Below are 6,613 nucleotides of genomic sequence, written 5' to 3' on the forward strand. Positions count from 1 at the left end.
CTTGATTAGCATTTGATGGCCTGGCAGTGCCTGGAGCAATCTTTTGTTGAGAGGTGATTCGATGTCCTTGTTTGCTTCTGATTTTTGGGTATTGTAAGTTTTGTCGGGCTATATGTCCATGTTCTAGAGGCATTCTTTCCTGACGTTTCACCTGCATCTATGGCAAGCATCCTCAGCGGTAGTGAGGTCTGTTGGAACTAGGAAAAAGGGTTTATATATCTGTGGAATGACCAGGGTGGGACAAAGAACTCTTGTCTGCTGGAGCTAGGTGTGAATGTTTCAACTCACCACCTTGATTAGCATTTGATGACCTGGCAGTGCCTGGAGCAATCTTTTGTTGAGAGGTGATTCGATGTCCTTGTTTGTTTCTGATTTTTGGGTTGTTGCAGGTTTTGTCGGGCTATATGGCCATGTTCTAGAGGCATTCTCTCCTGACGTTTCGCCTGCATCTATGGCATGCATCCTCAGTGGTAGTGAGATCTGTTGGAACTAGGAAAAAGGGTTTATATATCTGTGGAATGACCAGTGTGGGACAAAGGACTCTTGTCTGCTGGAGCTAGGTGTGAATGTTTCTACTGACCACCTTGATTAGCATTTGATGGCCTGGCAGTGCCTGGAGCAATCTTTTGTTGAGAGGTGATTCGATGTCCTTGTTTGCTTCTGATTTTTGGGTTGTTGTAAGTTTTGTCGGGCTATATGGCCATGTTCTAGAGGCATTCTTTCCTGACGTTTTGCCTGCATTTATGGCAAGCATCCTCAGAGGTAGTGAAGTCTGTTGGGACTAGGAAAAAGGGTTTATATATCTGTGGAATGGCCAGGGTAGAACAAAGAACTCTTGTCTTCTGGAGCTAGGTGTGAATGTTTCAACTCACTACCTTGATTAGCATTTGATGGCCTGGCAGTGCCTGGAGCAATCTTTTGTTGAGAGGTGATTCGATGTCCTTGTTTGTTTCTGATTTTTGGGTTGTTGTAGGTTTTTTTGGGCTATATGGCCATGTTCTAGAGGCATTCTCTCCTGACGTTTCGCCTGCATCTTTGGCATGCATCCTCAGCGGTAGCGAGGTCTGTTGTAACTAGAAAAAAGTGTTTATATATCTGTGGAATGGCCAGGGTGGGACAAAGAACTCTTGTCTGCTGGAGCTAGGTGTGACTGTTTCAACTGACCACCTTGATTAGCATTTGATGGTCTGGCAGTGCCTGGGGCAATCTTTTGCTGAGAGGTTTAGCAAAATGAAAAGACACTTTGATGAAATTTGGTAGAAAAGGGGGCAAATATTAATTAAATAATTGAGTCCTAGTTTTCCTCCAACTACGCAACCCGTATGGCCTCCAGTTTAAGGCAACACCAAGGAAACAACACAACCCAAAGTCTGTTATCGTTCCTCTTCTGCCACCTGCTTTGCAGAGAAAGGAGGACTTTTGAGGGTTTGTTTCTTTACTTTTGAGACAAAATGAAACTCACAATGTGAGCAGACAAACGGAATGTCATGGGGCGCCGGCAGCCAACGCTTGGCTATTTCAAGAAGTTAGCAAATGGCTGCAAACTGGTGCTTAGAATGCCATGTTCTTTTTGGCAACCTGCGTTGACTACAACACACCAGTCTCCCCTGCTGCCGCTCAGCCATATGGGGTAAAAGATCATTCTACTCTGTTCCTTCAGTTATGTTCCTCTGTCTCTCCATCTGCCTGGATGGCTGGCTTCTATCTGCTCTGTGTCCCAAAAATGAGGTCAACGCACTATATGTGCGAATGAGGCCTTCCTTCTTGGAAGATTTTAAAAAAACACAAATTTGCAAACTTGGTAGTTGATTAAATGTCCTTTGACCAGTATCTGGCCACTTGGAGTGCCTCTGGTTTTGCCGCAAGAAGGTCCTCCATTGTGCATGTGGCAGGGCTCAGGTTGCATTGCAGCAGGTGCTGGAGCTGATGGACAACTGCACTGCATCCTGTCAGATCCCCAAAATCTGGAGGAAAGCAAGAGTCATCGCCATCTTGAAGTCAGGCAAAGACCGTAATGATCCAAAAAGCTACAGATCAATCTCTCTGTTGTTCTGGAGAGACTTATTTTGCATAGAATTATGGGAAAAAAATAGACCCCTGTCTGATTCCATGGCAAGCTGGCTTCAGGAAAGGCAAAAGCTGCACATCGCAAGTGCTGAACCTGACTCACCACATAGAATCATAGAATCCAAGAGTTGGAAGAGACCTCATGGGCCATCCAGTCCAACCCCATTCTGCCAAGAAGCAGGAATATTGCATTCAAATCACCCCTGACAGATGGCTATCCAGCCCCTGTTTCAAAGCTTCCAAAGAAGGAGCCTCCACCACACTCTGGGGCAGAGAGTTCGCCGCTGAACGGCTCTCACAGTCAGGAAGTTCTTCCTCATGTTCAGATATCATATCTCCTATCATATCTCCTCTCAGCCTTCTCTTCTTCAGGCTATCATATCTCCTCTCAGCCTTCTCTTCTTCAGGCTAAACATGCACAGCTCCTTAAGCCGCTCCTCATAGGGCTTGTTCTCCAGACCCTTGAAGATGGCTCTGAAAGGCAGCAGATCTCAGGAGCTGTCTTCATAGACCTGTCAGCGGCTTATGATACCGTAAACCACTCCCTCCTCTTGAGAAAAATGTACAATATCACAAAGGACTACCACCTCACCTGCCTCATAGGAAACCTGCTACAAAACAGGATCTTTTTTGTTGAGTTCCAGGGCCAGATGGCGGAAACAGAAGAATGGCCTGCCTCAGGGGAGCGTGCTCGCTCCATCATTGTTCAACCTTTACCTTTACCTATTATTATTATCTCGTATATTCTCTCCACATGGAGCCTCAAAGCAGCTGTAGAGAACACAAACATAGGAAACCCAAGGGGAGCTGGGACAGCGAGTTAAACCGCTGAGCTGATTAACTTGCTGACCGAAAGGTCGGCAGTTTGAATCCGGGGAGCGGGGGTGAGCTCCCACTGTTAGCCCCAACTTCTGCCAACCTAGCAGATCGAAAGCATGCAAGTGTGAGTAGATCAATAGTTACCGCTCCAGTGGGAAGGTAACGGCGCTCCATGCAGTCATGCTGGCCACATGACCTTGGAGGTGTCTACGGACAATGCTGGCTCTTCGGCTTAGAAATGGAGATGAGCACCAGAGTCCTAGAGTCGGACATGACTGGACTTAATGTCAGGGGAAAACCTTTACTTTTACCTATTATTATTATTATCTCATATTTTCTCTCCACATGGAGCCTCAAAGCAGCTGCAGAGAACGCAAACATAGGAAACCCAAGAGGAGCTGGGGCAGCGGTTTAAACCGCTGAGCTGATGAGCTTGCTGACCGAAAGGTCGACAGTTTGAATCCGGGGAGCGGGGGTGAGCTCCCACTGTTAGCCCCAGCTTCTGCCAACCTAGCAGATCGAAAGCATGCAAATGTGCCGCCAACAATGTGATGTGGCGGCAAAAAAAGCCAATGGGATTTTGGCCTGCATCAATAGGAGCATAGTGTCTAAATCTAAGGAAGTCATGCTACCCCTCTATTCTGCTTTGGTTAGACCACTTTACCTGGAATATTGTGTCCAATTCTGGGCACCACAATTGAAGAGAGATGTTGACAAGCTGGAATGTGTCCAGAGGAGGGCGACTAAAACGAATAAAGGGTCTGGAGAACAAGCCCTATGAGGAGCGGCTTAAGGAGCTGGGCATGTTTAGCCTGAAGAAGAGAAGGCTGAGAGGAGATATGATAGCCATGTATAAATATGTGAGAGGAAGCCACAGGGAGGAGGGAGCAAGCTTGTTTTCTGCTTCCCTGGAGACTAGGACGTGAAAAAATGGCTTCAAACTACAAGAGAGGAGATTCCATCTGAACATGAGGAAGAACTTCCTGACTGTGAGAGCTGTTCAGCAGTGGAACTCTCTGTCCCGGAGTGTGGTGGAGGCTCCTTCTTTGGAAGCTTTTAAGCAGAGGCTGGATGGCCATCTGTCAGGGGTGATTTGAATGCAATATTCCTGCTTCTTGGCAGGGGGTTGGACTGGATGGCCCAGGAGGTCTCTTCCAACTCTTTGATTCTATGATTCTATGAGTAGATCAATAGGTACCACTTCTGTGGGAAGGTAATGGTGCACCTTGCAGTCATGCTGGCCAACCTAGCAGATCGAAAGCAGATCAATAGGTACCGCTCCGGTGGGAAGGTAAGGGCGCTCCATGCAGTCATGCTGGCCACATGGCCTTGGAGGTCTCTACGGACAATGCCGGCTCTTCGGCTTGGAAATGGAGATGAGCACCACCCTGCAGAGTAGGACAAGACTGGACTTAATGTCTGCGGAAAACCTTTACCTTTACCTATTATTATCATGCAAAGTTTGAGACACAAAAAGGAAGAGGCCTGAGGCTGTTAGGAATGGTGGGAGTTGAAGTCCAAAACACCAGGAGGGCTGAAGTCAATGGACCAGTTTCTGGATTCCATAGTATTCAGCCAAGAGCTCAAACTGCATTGATCCTCCAATGTGTCTGCATGCAGCAGGCTCTCTCTGAAATGTCTGGCAGAGAGAGAGAAAGGCAGAGAGAGGTCTTCCCACGCCTAGGTTTCGGTTTGTTTTTTCATTCCCTTTCCATCCCCAACCCCCCCCCCCAACCCCCTCCTTTCTCTCTCCTCCCTCTTTCCTTTCTTCCTTTCTTCCTCCACATTGAGAAAAGAAAAAGGAGGGGGGAGGAAAGAGAGAGGGAGGAGATTCGGCCATTGATTCCAGTTTCTCCCCCTTTCTCCAGCTTCAACCGCCCTCCCTCCTTTGCTTGTGTCTTTCAACCCCCTCCCAAGCGAGGAAGAAGAGGAGGAGGAAGAGGAAGAAGAGGAGGAGGAAGCCTTGTTTCCATCCCCCCACCCCACCCTCCTCCCCCGACTCAAAAGCGTGCCTCTGTGCGCATCTAAAGGGCGAAGGGAAAGAGGGCGAGGCCTCTTTTCTCTCTTCCTTCCTCCCCCCAATCCCCTCCCTCTTCCATTTGCTCTCTCTTCTTCCCACCTGCCCTTCGGAAAGGCAAGGCGACGGAAATTGCCGAGCAGCCGCTGCTTGAAGCCGAAAAGCAGAGCATTGGGGTATCGCCTCGGTCGCGGAGACCCAAGAGCCGAAGAAAGGTCGCCGGGAAGCAGCCAAAACAACGGCCAGGAGCCCCTGGAGACACCCAGGAGATAGATCGGCACTCAGAAAAACAGAAAAGGACTCCAGGGAGTTGCTGTAGTCTCCGGGAGACAAAAGGAAGGGTTCAGAAGCCCCTCGAGACAAAAAGAGAGGACCCCAGGAAGCAGCCGTCCAAGGGCCAGAAGCCCCCCAAGCTTTCGGTGGTTATACAAGGGCTAAGGAAAGAGTACAAAGCATCGTCTCCAGGAAACAGAAGAAGCTGCTATAGTGGAGCTGCTATAGCGGTCGGGAGACAAAAAGAAGGGTTCAGAAGCTCCTGGAGACAAAAAGAGAGGACCCCAGGAAGCAGCCATCCAAGGGCCAGAAGCCCCCCAATCTTTCGGTAGTTATACAAGGGCTAAGGAAAGAGTACAAAGCATCGTTTCCAAGAAACAGAAGGAAGGACACCAAGGAGTGGTTAGGCATAAATACAAGGTCCTGAAACCCCTGGAGACAAAAGAGAGGACCCCAGGAAGCAGCCGTCCAAGGGCCAGAAGCCCCCCAGCTTTCAGTAGTTATACAAGGGCTAAGGAAAGAGTACAAAGCATCGTTTCCAAAAAAACAGAAGGAAGGACACCAAGGAGTGGCGAGGCATAAATACAAGATCCTGAAACCCCTGGAGACAAAAGAGAGGACCCCAGGAAGCAGCCATCCAAGGGCCAGAAGCCCCCCAAGCTTTTGGTGGTTATACAAGGGCTAAGGAAAGAGTACAAAGCATCATCTCCAAGGAACAGAAGGAGCTGCTATAGTGGTCGGGAGACAAAAGGAAGGTATAAACACAAGGTCCAGAAGCCCCTGGAGCCAGAAGGGAGGACCCCAGGAAGCAGCCACCTAAGGGCCAGAAGTCCCCAAAACTCCAGTGGTTATACAAGAGCTAAGGAAAGAAGGCATCAGCATCTGTATCATCCCTAAGAAACAGAAGGACGGATTCCAGGGAGTGGTGAAGCATAAACACAAGGTCCAGAAGCTCCTGAAGTCAGAAGTTAAGACCCCAGGAAGCTGCCATCCAAGGGGCAGAAGCCCCCAAGACTCCAGTGGTTATACAAGGGCTAAGGAAAGGATACAAGGCACCATCCCCACGAAGCAGAAGAAAGGACACCAGGAAGTGGCTAGGCATAAACACAAAGTCCAGAAGCCCCCAGAGCCAGAAGGGAGGACCCCAGGAAGCTGCCATCCAAGGGCCAGAAGCCCCCAAGCTTTCTGTTGGTTATACAAGGACTAAGGAAAGGATACAAAGCATCATCTCCAAGAAGGAGAAGGAAGGACGCCAGGGAGTGGCTAGGCATCAACACAAGGTCCAGAAAAGCCTGGAGCCAGAAGTTAGGACCCCAGGAAGCTGCCATCCAAGGGCCAGAAGCCCCCAAGCTTTCTGTAAGGAAAGGATACAAAGCATCATCACCAAGAAGAAGAAGGGAGGACACCAGGGAGTGGCTAGGCATCAACACAAGTTCC

The 6,613-nt window shown here is 49.0% G+C and overlaps 1 protein-coding gene across 4 annotated transcripts in view; it reads left to right on the forward strand.

Annotated features, from left to right (window-relative positions):
• Positions 1-6,613, forward strand: part of LINGO1 (leucine rich repeat and Ig domain containing 1) — an 879,967-nt gene that overhangs the window by 767,650 nt on the left and 105,704 nt on the right. The window contains exon 1 of one of the 4 annotated variants that reach the window (XM_067471265.1): positions 4,723-6,613. This exon is cut by the window's right edge and continues 1,196 nt beyond it. The exons of the other annotated variants lie outside the window; for them this stretch is intronic. The gene's annotated coding sequence lies outside the window, so the exon portion shown is untranslated. Of the gene's footprint in view, positions 1-4,722 lie in introns of those variants that run through there. 4 annotated transcript variants of the gene reach the window in all.

This window comes from Anolis sagrei, chromosome 9 (genome assembly GCF_037176765.1).
Source record: "Anolis sagrei isolate rAnoSag1 chromosome 9, rAnoSag1.mat, whole genome shotgun sequence".
In the NCBI taxonomy this organism is placed as follows: domain Eukaryota; kingdom Metazoa; phylum Chordata; class Lepidosauria; order Squamata; family Dactyloidae; genus Anolis; species Anolis sagrei.